This window comes from Dermacentor albipictus, chromosome 8 (assembly GCF_038994185.2).
Source record: "Dermacentor albipictus isolate Rhodes 1998 colony chromosome 8, USDA_Dalb.pri_finalv2, whole genome shotgun sequence".
Classification (NCBI taxonomy): domain Eukaryota; kingdom Metazoa; phylum Arthropoda; class Arachnida; order Ixodida; family Ixodidae; genus Dermacentor; species Dermacentor albipictus.
In genome coordinates, this window is record NC_091828.1 from 24065468 (window position 1) to 24078716 (window position 13249).

At 40.4% G+C, this 13249-nt stretch overlaps 1 long non-coding RNA gene across 1 annotated transcript; it reads right to left on the bottom strand.

Annotated features, from left to right (window-relative positions):
• Positions 1 to 517: 517 nt before the first annotated feature.
• On the bottom strand, positions 518 to 13028 carry LOC139048684 (uncharacterized). Its single transcript, XR_011507858.1, has 4 exons — positions 12919 to 13028; positions 11320 to 11361; positions 8544 to 8748; positions 518 to 5850 (listed from the first exon to the last, which is right to left on the bottom strand). It is a non-coding gene; the product is annotated as an uncharacterized lncRNA (long non-coding RNA).
• Between the last annotated feature and the right edge of the window lie 221 nt (positions 13029 to 13249).

Below are 13249 nucleotides of genomic sequence, written 5' to 3' on the forward strand. Positions count from 1 at the left end.
CAAACTTGAAAGCCCATTGACGTATTATTGAAATGTGTTGTTTGTCGATGTTGAAAGCCCATTGAAGCATTGTTGAAGATGTGTTGAGTCTCAAAATTGAAAGCCCATTGATGTGTTGTTGAAATGTGTTGTTCATTAATATTGAAAGCCCATGGAAGAATTGTTGCAGATCTGTTGAACATCAACACAAATTATGTTGAAAGCCCTTTATGCCCCACTGGGTATTTAGCAGTTTAAACCTGCACTTTCCTTAAAATACTGCTGAGCTATGTTGCATATAATTACCTTTGATGTCACGTTGGTATGTTTGCTGTGAGAGGGCAGGGATAAAATTTAAATACAGGGGTTTTGTATCGCAGGCCTCTGCCACCCTGGGCTCAAAAGCATGCTCCCAGATCGCCTGTAATAAACCATATTGTAAAACTGCTAGCAGTACTGTTATGCTACTTTTTTCAATTGTCAGAGTGGATGGACCTCCACAATATTAAGAGTGCTGATCTGATGCAGACAAAAACCATTTTTCTAGGTGAACTGTTTATTTGTAAACAAACATCTGTGTAAATGTACAACCATTTGTAGTTTGAGCACATCAGAAACTTCTTAAAAACTATTGCACAGTACAAACTTCCTGCAGCTTGACACCATAACAAAACAGAATACTGAAGATGTAGTCTGTGTGGCCCTCAAGTAAAACACATTTCTCAAAAGAAATAAAATTTTAAAAATAAATACCTAAATTAAATGTAGAAGCAGACTGACATGACTGTTAATAAGAGCACTCAAAAAAGGCACTTGCTTTCTCTATTTGGGAGCCAGTGGTACTATTACCATGGCACGATTTGCTTGAGCCCACAGCACTCAACTGAGACCTGATATGCAGGGTGGTTATCTTTAAGTTTCATGGAATTTATTAAACACGGACTGTTGCAGCTAACATAATTCTAGATACAGAGTGCCAAACATTATTTGCATGAGAAATCAAGACACCGTAGTCAGCTGATTAAGAAAAACTCAGTTCCTAATAAAGCTTTTCAAATTGTAGACGGTAATTTTACAAGATGTATGCACTTAGAACGAACTTCCAGAATGACACCAGTAACGAGACACATGCCATCAAACTGGCTGTAGAAATGCACTGCTGTAGCACTTACTTTTTTTTAACAGAACACACTGTTATGCATTGAAGCACAAAAGTAACCGGAATGCCCATGTATTTCTCACATTTATGGAAAAATTTCACAACTGGTGTCATCCTGGAAATTAATTTCAAGTGAATATGTCTTTCAAAATCACTGGCTACAATTTGCAAACTGAAATATGTGCCGTGATGTGATAAGTGAATTAATAAATTTATGAGAATCAGTTTAATGTTTCCATTTCTTGTGCTAGTAATGTCCACCTCTGAATAATCCAGCTCAAGAACAAAAATTATGCTACCTGGCACAGACAACTTAAAGATCTGTAAAACTGAAAAAGGATCACTGTACAATCCTTATTTGTTGCTTGAATGGTATGTGACAATTTCGGTAAACGTTACATACTTCTGAAACATGGCAATCACAATAAGTGATGCTGATGGGAGCAATTTATTATGCTGCATTGCTGTTGCATGATCCAGTTGTGTTTTCCGCCATGATAACGTTCCTGCGCAGGTCATTCCATATCAAGCGACTTATTCATATCAACTACTTCAGATTTTTATATGGAAAAAAAACAGCTATTAGTGATGTGCTGGAATCAAAGTTACTCCTTGTGAGAGTTCCATTACAATTTTATTCACTGCCACAAAAAAATAACGAAAGAATTCAGAAAAAGATATGGTTTCATGCAAACATGAAAGGCACATCATTGCCATTACCAGAGATCTTTCGTTGCATTTTAAATTTAAGCCGACTTATACCTATTAATTTTACTCATGTATTTTAGAAAGCAATAAGTTATTTTTACAAAGTTATGTCAAATGCAGTTTTTATTGAACTCTGACAATGGCACAGATGCACTTGCAGGTGTGCGATTCCATGCCGAATCGATCAGCGTTTTTTGACAGCACACATATAGCTGAAACATTACTATATGTTTACTAGAGTTCAAAACTCGTTACCCACTTTTATTTATTTTTGCCAGATATTTTGTAGCACTTTGGTGACAGTTTAGTTTTCCTGCTCAGCTGAGCTAGAGGACATCAATCAACATTCTTCTTCAAATGCACATTGTATTGATCGAGGCCTTCAAATAGTGTGCGTGGAAATACGGTGAAGTGATGCAACTGCCAAAATAGCCAATTTTTTAAATATTTGAATACTTCAATTGCTTTCGGCACCGGCAAAAATGAGTCAAATTGCAATCCGTTAGTTTTTTTTTTCGTAACGAAAATTCACAGGACAGAAATTAAATACAGAATGGTAGCCCAGGTGACATAGTATAGCAAAAAAATGTGAAGCTTTGAAGGTTCAGCTAATCGCCTGTAAAAAAAAAACAAATTTTAATCTTTTGCAAGAAGCATCATGTTGAAGGAAAAAACAGCTTTCATGGTTGGCCAAAAAGTATGTGATACATTATTGGATAGCTCTACATGTCTGCTATGCATGTGTGAAGTTAAAAAAGGCATTATTTTTAAATGCGAGAAATTCTTTTTTGAAATTTTGTCAGCACCGACTTTTCTCGGATGTGCGCACTGCTTGCCGGCTGGGAATGCAGACCACAAAGCTGGCTTTGCCTCCACACAGATGACAGAGAAGCGGTGTTAGTGTCTGCATTTTATTGCCAAGGGACACATGCTCTAACGCAACGAGGCTTGTGTTTGGTGTGGGCCAGGTAAACCATACAGCCATTGCACATAAAATATCAATACGAGGTCTGTTAGAAAAGTATCCGACCTTTGGCTGAAGAAAAAAAAAACTGGGATAACTGGAGCGTTGGAAACCTAATCACTCTCAAAGTAGTCTCCTTGGGACTCCAAGGAAGAGGACCTTAGTGTTGAAGCAATGAACGACAATCTTGTGGGCATCATTAAGGAGTGTCACTTCTCCCAGCGGTGCTGCCATTGTTAGAAGCATTCCGAGAAGGCCTCTTTCCGAATGGAGTTTAGCTCAGCTGTCGTTGCAGCCATAATGTCTTCTCTTGTCTGAAATTGTGCTTCTTTCAATGGCCTCTTGATTTTGGGAAATAGCCAGAAGCCGCAGGCGGCCATATAAGGAGAGTAAGGAGCCTGTCGAACTACAGGAGTCTGGTTTTTCGCCAAAAGAGTCTGAATCAAGTGCGAGAAAAGCATTGTCGTGATGGATGCGCCAATTTCCTGTTGACAACTTTGGTATCTTGCGCCACACAGCATCACATAGGCCATGGAGGACATCCCTGTAGTAGTCTTTAGTGATTGTTTGACCCTGTGGTGCGTACCCGTGGTGTACCACACTGCGGGAGTCAAAGAAAGCAGTCAGCAACACTTTAACGTGGATGCGCACTTAGCGGTCTTTGGTTTCCCGGTCATAAACATACATCCAAGACTTGTCACTAGTGATTATGGTGTTCGTGAAGTTGAGGTCACTGTTTGTGGAATCCAGCATGTCTGTGAGACTTCAACACGAAGTTGCTTTTGCTCCACCATGAGCAGCTTGGGAACGAATTTCGGGGCAAATCTCTTCATGTCCAAATCTTCGGTGATAATGGAATGTGGATAAAATGTGCTGATGCCCACCTCTTCCACAATTTCTTGGATAGTCACACGACGGTCCCGCATCACCACAGGATTCACTTAGGCAATGACCTGGTCATTTCGGCATATTGATGGCCGACTGGAGCGTGGCTCGCTCTCCACCGATGCGTGGTCGTCTTTAAACTGGTTGTACCACTCCTTAATCTGTGTGCTGCTCATAGTGCAGTCACCGAAAGCAGTCTGAATCTTCCGAATGGTTTCCACGTGGCTGTCGCCCAGTTTCTGGCAAAATTTGACGCAGTAGCACTGCTCCAGTCGCTCCGCCATTTTCCTTGCAATAAAAAAAACGACGAGAGCACTGTGTACTACCTCATTCAAATGCTGCGTCCCAGCAATTCACGCTATTGGCAGGCGGGAAAAAATTCATGCATGCGCGAAAAGGTTCAAGGGTGGCTGACGAAAAGGCGCTTGTTTCATATTCATCAGGTGTCTGCAAAAAAAAGTCAAATACTTTTCTAACAGACCTTGTACGTATTAATATGTGAGGGAATCCTGCAGTGTTAAAAGATATCTTTCATGCAGTTTACAAAAAGAAATATCGGCTATTATGTAGACAGTAAATCCAGGAAGAGCGCTGATATTGTTCATACAAAGCATTTTAAAGGGCATGTCGCACTGCAATGCAACACAGAGGGAGCAGAACACTTTGTGCCCTGCTCCCTGGAGCCCAATGATGATGCAAGTAGAAAACACCTTCATAATTAAGACTGAAAACCTACATAAGTGTGAACAAATTCTTGTGGTGTTGTTTGCTACCACTGTTTCAGAGCCAGAACGTGTTCACCTATAAAAGTCATATTTGCCTTGTTCAGTCTGATGTGGTCAGACACCACTGGCGACCACTTTTTGCATTCATGTTAAAAAAATACAAGTTGAGACTGCAGCTGCAGCGCTTGACGTCACCTGCCTTCGCAATGATAAAAAAGGCAGTCAGTTTGTTGAGTAGTTTTTGTGGCTAATTATATTAACAATCTTTCCTTGCTAGCTGACATGGCTTCCTATATTTATGCTATATTTATGCTGTATGTGTGATCCACAAATGAACATTAGAGAAAATAATTTATTGCACTTAAAGAATACCTTTTTGTTACTTGTCACATGCATAGCAGACATGTAGGGCTGTGTAACGATGGGCGACATACTTTTGTGCCAACCTCCAAAGCTAATTTTTTACCTTCAACACGAAGCTTCTTGCAAAAAATTGGAACTTTCAGTTTTTTTAGCTGATCAACTGAACCTACAAGGCTTGAAATATTTTGCAGCTATCCCAAGTCAACCAGCCTGATTTTATATTTATTTTGTGCCTTCTGTATTTCCCTACATTAGAAGAAAATTCAAACTTTGCAAATTTTGGCAGTCACACCACTTGTCTCTTGACATGAACATCATCTGAATATCTGGATCATACAATTTCCCTTTCAAAAGAAACGTGTATCAGTGCCTTCTAGCTTAGCTGGGCAAGAACAATAAATTTTTGCCAAAATTCAAAAAAATTTTTGCGAAGGAAAATAAATGAGGAGAAAGAGTTCGGAGTTTCAACTATATCTGTGATGGTCAAAAAAACGCTGGTTGGTTGCCCTGGAATGACTCAAGTGTATGTATGAAAGCAAATTTTCTCAAAAATTTTCTCATTGTACCTACTCAAAATCAAGCAAACTTGAAATGCTTTGCCATAGTGAAACAGTTCTTGACAAAATTGGGTGGTTTGGCATGAAATGACTTAAGATACTTAAAAAATATATTAATAAGGAAACACTATCCTTACTGGAACCATATCAAAAACTAACATAAAAATGTAGTGAACTATAACAAAGCACAACACTTGTATTCTGGATTAAGCAATCCAATGTGGGCTTCTCAGGAGACTTGCATATTTAGCATAAATAAAATTAACATAAAAATGTCAAGGCATAGAAAGGCACAACATTTGTATGCTCATTTGAGAAATCCAAATTGAGCCCTTCAGGAGACTAACATAAAACATAAAAATGTCGAGAGTTACAAAAGCACAACACTTGTGTTTTGGTTTGAGCTGTCCAACTTGGGCTCTTGAGAGGCTATTGGTCCCATGCGAGAAGCGAGGCCAGAGTTCTTTACATAGGGCATGTTGGTACCAGGAAACTTGTGACACGTGAAGCCTGCAACAAGCCAGAACAAGTTTTAAAAAGCAACTTCTACATGCGAAAGAATGGCATGCAATATGCCCTTGTTATAATGAAATTGATTTATGTATTTGTGTAGCTTAATTCCAACTTTCCACGGGTACAGCTTTGCAGCATGACCATTTAAATTGATTCTGTGTGGCACGGGACTCCACTAAGTGTCAAATGCAGGAAAGGGCAAAGAGGAACAAAACACTGTAGCAAAATAACTTTACAAATATCCTCAATGTCGAAGATGTGAACTTTCCTTGCTGAGAAACAAAATGGCGAAAAAAATTCATGTTGTTCATAAATAAACCTGAACTGACAATTAAATTATTTCTTGTAACTTTCATAATTAAAATGTGCAGCATTTAACTGTGCTTTTCCATGCTCCAAATACAATACTGTCATGTCACTACAATTGAGTGTAGCTTCATTTGAAGTTAGGTTTCCTGAGTTCACATGCAATCGGAATGTACTTCTCGCCTTACAATGAATTAGGACTTTCTACATTAAAGAAGACACTGCTTACAGCAAAGTATGTTTTCTGCTTCAACGACTGAATTACTGTTATAATGAGGATTCCGTGTAGTTGTGCACCAAGCTGCTTAGCATGAAACATGCAGAATGTGACAGATACGAAGAAATGCTGTTTTTTAAGAGCCATATGCCATAGGACTGACTTCTTTAACCCTTTTAGGGTTTACTGCCGTACATCTGTGGCTGTGACGGAACGTTCTGAAAAAATTTGCCTTTTCAGAACAAAGTGTTGCCTAGCATCCCACTGGAGGTGCTGCAACCTTCTGAGGCTTCTAGAAAATATTCTTAAAGTGCTGTCGCTCCATGGGTTTCTCCAAAACTGATTTTCACTTAGCTCCTTGGTGTCTGTCATTGCAGTAATTTGGGAGTGTTGCCACAAGTTTTTGTAAGTTTCATTACACAAAAAAATTATGCTGCTATAACACAAAAAAATAAAACATCCTGCATAAAAAAATAAAACATCTAAAACTGCAAATACTGAAATGGTATTGCCACTTCATCGTTACTTCAAAATATTATTTACCACTTCATTTTCTCGGAACGTCACTCTGAAGAACTTAAATCTGCAATAAAAATATTAAGAGTGCACGAAAAGTGATTTTTGAGGCTGAACCGAATAATGCTAGAAGCAAATCAAATAATGGATAGCTTCTGAATAATGAACAGCTGACATCACAATTAATGTAAGATGAGGCTCACAACCTAGTATTATTAATGTTTGCAAGTTTCTGTCATTGTTATGTTATGAAGAGCTGTTTATTAAAAGCACAAATGGAGCAGCAAAAGGTTTCTTCACATGCACAGGACTCTTCAGTAAGCATAAATGATTGCTGTACAGCCTCTAAAGTACAGCTACTTAACTAATGTAGCCTGGTCTGCTATTACAAGTTCTTACGTTTTATGTCTATACTATGTTATTGGACGTGAAAATTTACCGTACTTTGGCTCAAATTTCATGTTTTATTGGTGTTTCGAAATATTAGAATACTCACATTTACAAATAGTGACCATTCAAAGACTAAATTGAATAGGACACTATTCAATTCGAAAGTTTTGAGCATTTGCAAACCACAAAAAATATTAACTCCTAAATTAGAGAGGCATATTTCTCCCCAAAATGTGACCCTCAACGGGCTAAACAAGAGCGACAGAAAAGCCCATTCATCCTTTTGATTATTTTAAGCCCATAATCTACTTGGCAATGGTTCATAATTACCCTGTTAACAGGTAGGTGAAGTAAGGAAGCAGGAATCAATTCTAACAATTTCAGAATGGGAGTAGTGGACATGTCCGATGGACTGTAAGAAGCTTTATACATTAGGCCCCAAGAGCCTATCTTCAATTTATTGAAGTATATGGGGAAAAGCCACATAAATATTTTTTTCATATCTTAGAATACAAAGTGATAAAGTGTGCGTTAATAAATACGAGTCATAGGTTAAGTGCTTAGAATGAGTAAGCGCCCACTAAACGTAGTACTGTTGACAGCAGTGCTTGCAACTCTGTCCATGTCGTTTCTTTGATTGAAACAACCAAAAGAAAATTGCCACACCACTCAGGTTCCCTCTGCTAAAAGGCTGCTGTCTGGCATCACATGGACCTCCTTCAATATAGGAGCAACCTTAATTCGATGTGGTCTGTTAAAATTGGTGAATCTACTGTTTCACATCTCAGAACCTGGAGAGCTGTTTTGATTTCTGAAATTTGGTGAACGTGCTCCTGCTCGAGCTGAGCAGTAACCACACTTGAGCATAGCTTCTCCGCAATTCGTGTATTAGAATAACACTTTCAGGCTAATTAAACATGTCCTCCATGCCAACAGATTTGGAGCGTGCTTCACAGACAACTATTCCTTGCAATGACAGCCATGTAGCACTGCTAATGCGCCAATGCAGCTCATGTTATGTGGTGGAGCCACTAAAAACTTTCAGCAGTGAAGGCAGCTTTCAAATTTTAGAAGCATTTGTGTATGGCGGCATTACGCACTTATGATCATATGAACAGTCATTCCAAATAGTAGGCTATCGTAGCACACAACTGCACACACGGGCTACTTGAAAGTCGTTTGTTATGCCAATGGCAAGTTCATAATTTTACAAAAAAATGTGAATGTAAAAATGCAACCAGAAAGGATATATGGTACTTGCCTATAACAGCACTGACCCTGGTGGGGTCAAGAGCCCTTTTTGCCCCTTGGTGTTATTTCCAAAGGCCAAATGGCCCATGAGCTCCTCCTCTGTGAACACATGGTGAAGCAAGGCCCTTGCAAACTTTCCTGGTCCACCATGGCAGGCCATGGTAAGCTGTGCCAGGATAACCTTCTCAATGTGCACTCCTTCAACCTATGTGAACCTGCACGTTTAAGTAAATGTTAGCAAAACAGTTTTAAGCCTTTCAAGCACATTCACACAACAGCCCTACTGCAAATAAATTAAAAAAGTACCTGTTGCAAATCTAGAATGCTAAACTGGACTTCTTACAAGCTTCTTATGCTGTCCGGATGCCACGTTTCAGAAGAACAATCCAGCACAAACAAGAATAATAAACCAAAGTATCCAAACATCTAGTACTTGAAAAAGGGGAGTACCAGCGAAACACAAATGACACGCACACAAGGAAACGGCATTAGACACGGACTCCCTGTCTAACGCCTCTTCCGTGTGTGCGCGTCCTTTGTTTTGCTGGTACCCCCCTTTTTCAAGTTCATCATGCACCAACTGGCCCAAGAGCTTGAGCTAATGCACATCTAGTACTATTTATTGTGATTACCATTCTTAGGATACTTCATATTTTCAGGTCTCTATTTTCCCATCCATTTGTGTCAATAGGTAGCCCATGGTCTAATGGGGAGATTGGGCTGCTATGTTGAGGGAAGAGTTCAAAATCAACCGTCAGAACAGCTTGGGTGACTGGTTATGCGACCCTGGGCATATGCTACTTTTCAATCAATCTCTTTCCCGCTATCTTGGGCAACTGCTGCTGCTTGTGTTGGCAAGCAGCATTAGGAGCTCGAAGAGGGACATGATCGTCGATCATTACTAAGATTACCACTACACATGATGTTCACTTGCTGTGCTCCAGATGTAATGTGCGAGGATTCCACTCCACTGTATGAAATGTACATAAGTTGCAAGGACAGTATGTGCCAACCACCACCTCAATTAAATTAATCGACTCGCAAAGCACAGGCTGCACAAGATCACGGAGTGAACTCAGAAGTTTGTGGACAGTCAGTTGATGTCCATGTCAGGGACTTCTAGGGAGACTCGGTCATTTCCTCGATGTGCATCATCGTGCCGTCACACATTGTATTACAATTCTGTCTGTCTTGTTGTACCACCGTTCTAATAGTCATCACGTATCACCACAATTCAATGTATAAATAGACACTTATATCTACTGTTTATTTAATCTTTATGGAGAATACCTTGAGCATGAGTTTTTGCAGAGATCATGAATTCTACAGCTTAAAGGAGCACTAAAGAAAAATTAAATTAATTAAATTCTGGCATTTTAAGTGCCAAAATGACAATCTGATGTTTAGGCATGCCATAGTGGGGAACTCTGGACTAATTTTTACTAAATTAGGCTGCAAGGTACCTGGGCAGTTTTGTATTTACCGTCCATCAAAATGCGGTTGTTTGATCCTGTGACCTCGTGCTTAGCGGAGCTGTGCCAACACCCCTAAGCAACTACGGCATGAAAGCACTAAAGAGAAAAATTATTTTAGATGTATCTGTACATGACCTTCCTACAATTCAAGAGATTCACTCATACCGTGACAAGAGGCTGAGTAAACTGTAAAAGCAGCAAGAGGAAAGATTGGTGGCAGTGCTGCCTAGAAGTTACCACACCCGCTTGCTGTGACGTCATGGATTTAGATGACGTCTGTTCAGGTGTAGCAATTTTTTTTTACAAATAAAGATGTTCTTCATCATATTCCAAAAACCCAAATAAAAAGCGTCAGGAACATTTACAGAACCAATACAACCAAAGTATGCAAAAATACTTGGAATCCATGATGTGACAATGAGGTGTCAGCACGAAGATTTTGGGGCGATACTCAGAAAATTAAACTTTGAGCTTTATTTTCTCTAATAATCAAGCAACTACCAAGAAATTTACAGAAGTAGTTATTTAAGACGATGCTTTATTTAAAATTCATTTAGGGTGTCATTAGTGTCCCCTTAATACAAAACAAGGAATGCACTTGGCTGCGTAATAGGTTAACATGCATCACTGGTTCTCATTAAGGTAGGATTATCAGTATAGCAAAGGGCATGCACTGGCTGCTCCAGAGGGGAGCCCTTCCACTTCCCCTCAACCTTCCAATTTCCAATTTATGAGCAGTGATGCAATTTCTGTATCTTAACAAGACATAATGCCAAGATAGAGCATGTGGTGACCGGCACTTCGCACCATCCAGCTCGGCATCAATCTTTTTGGAATTTGGCCCTTGAAATGCAGAAAGCCCCGATCATTGCTCGTTCTTCAGCCAACTTTCTCGAAGGGTGCTGCTGTTCTGGTTTGATACATCTAGCAGTGCACTGGTGTATGACATAGGCCATTATACCTTCGTTCTGGTAAAACTATAAAGATGTTCACTCATGTAGACCACTAATGTCCACACTAAGTTTCATATCAGGCATATACACTGAAAAAGGCACATTCTGCGTTTAATATGTTCACAAGTGACACTGAATTCACTCCCAGTCCCGGTGCAGTTGTTAAGTCTTTCAGCTGAGTGCTTAAAGGCACCATGTCTCCTAATGAAGGCACTCTCCACCAATTGATCACTGGAGCAAATGCCTTGCAGTTGCATCAGCAATGTTGTTTTTTTTTCCTGCTTCCTGCAATACATTTTCACGGCATCACTGTATTTGATCATGGTGACGCTACAGAATGGATGACCAAAGAATTCACCTTTAGCGTGCCAGCTGGGGCGTCTCCCAGCTCACTTTGAATCTGAAAAAAGATGTCAGTATTAAAACGTGAAGCCACGATGCAGCAAAAGCGACAATCAAAAGAGCTACATGGACCATTAGGCTGACATAAATGGACGGATACAAATGACTAGTCATCGAATACACGAAAGTGTGGCCGCTCTTGCCAATGGCAGTGTGAGCTTGTGAAATAATTTATTTCACATTCCTCTACTTATTTTAAAAATTATTTCCACGCATCTACTTAACTGTTATGGCCACATATTAAAGGCAGCTCCTTCATATAAGGCCCCAGTGTTACATTCTTTTACTCCCCGTCTACCTGATGCTACTGAAGTTTTGCTTACACTCAAAGAAAGAATTTCACAGACCTGCTCTTTCGACAAAAAAACATTATTCCAAGCTTGTGGCAAAGCGTCGTCATTTAGTTCACAACGATGCGCTCCCCTTTCAATCTGCTCACTGTGTAGTGCTCGGATTCAAAGAAAAAATGGCTTTTCGACATAACTAGCTACTTCTATGGTCACAAGAAACAATGCTAATTATTGATGTTTATGTTGCCGATAACATATACATGCCGCCTCGAAACACAGTGGGACGACAAGGCAGATATGCCAGGCATTTATCTCGTTCCTTTACTGATTTTAAAACTTTGTTACATCAATCAGTTACTAAAGTGCGAAAAGCTGAAATTTCACGCTGTTACATTTCTTTAATGTTCTATTCCAGTAAAGTAGGACCTGGAGTGCCATGAAATCTGCCTTTCCGTGAATGCAGAGCACCTACGCGAAGCCGTTTGGGCGAAGCACTCGATGGCACCGAACGGAGAAGATAAAAAAAGAAAGTTGAATGCGCGCTAACAGGTGGAAAACAAAACACACGCGGTTGGCAAGGCGTATAACTCGGTGATTTCGCAGCACTCTGTGGCATCACCCCTATTGTATGTCACGCATCGCATAGAATCGCGTGTACACACTTGAAATTTTTTATTATTGCGAGACAGCCTCCTCTGTGTTTTCCGGTCGCGCGAACGTCGGCCGCACGGCGTGACAGATAGTGGCGTCGAAGCACCGCGGTGTCACTCGATCCTGAAGGGAACAGCGCAACAGAATACATTTTCGCTGATTCCACCGCCACCCCCCCACCCCCCCCTTTGTTGCTACAGCTCACTCACACGCCTTGTACTAGCGTGGCGCAAACGAAATATCTTCGATTACAGTACAGATCGGATGGTTTCACGTCGCATTGTTATGCGCTCATTAATAAGGCTAACTCAATCGGTGCTCGAACACCGTATCAGAAATCATGGCGTACAACAGCCCTGTTTTAGCTGGCACCACATAGCTGCCTTACGTCACCACAAGCGGAGAGTAAAGTTAAACCAGGACAAAGCTCCACGTTATATATCACAAATCTAGTGCTGTACAACCAATTCTCGCAACGGAAGGATAGTGCTAGGAATGAAAACTAGAAAAGAGGCGCGCGGAAAACACGCACAGGCGCTGAACTTATTTCCGGGCTCCCGCCCGTACACCGCTTCGCAATGGACGAACAAGGGGAATTCGAAACATCAACTCACCTTTGATGACGCTGAGTCGGAGGCGATCATGGCGATCTTCGAGGCAACAAGCCCATAAAAAGCGAGCAACACGCAGGAATATTCGAAAGATGTCACAGCGAAGCACACAAAGAACGCAGAAAAGCAGGAAGCTTTCAAGCGAACAGCGTACACGAACTCCCCGGAATGCTCCAAGCATCAACACCGCAAGCGCGCAATCATACATGTACACTCATACAAATACACGCTTATATTATCATAAATTGTACTATTTGATAACAAATTCTGTGATGTCATGTTATTACAGAACAATTGTTGCGCTTTGCATGTGTATGAAAGTTTTTTGCTTCAC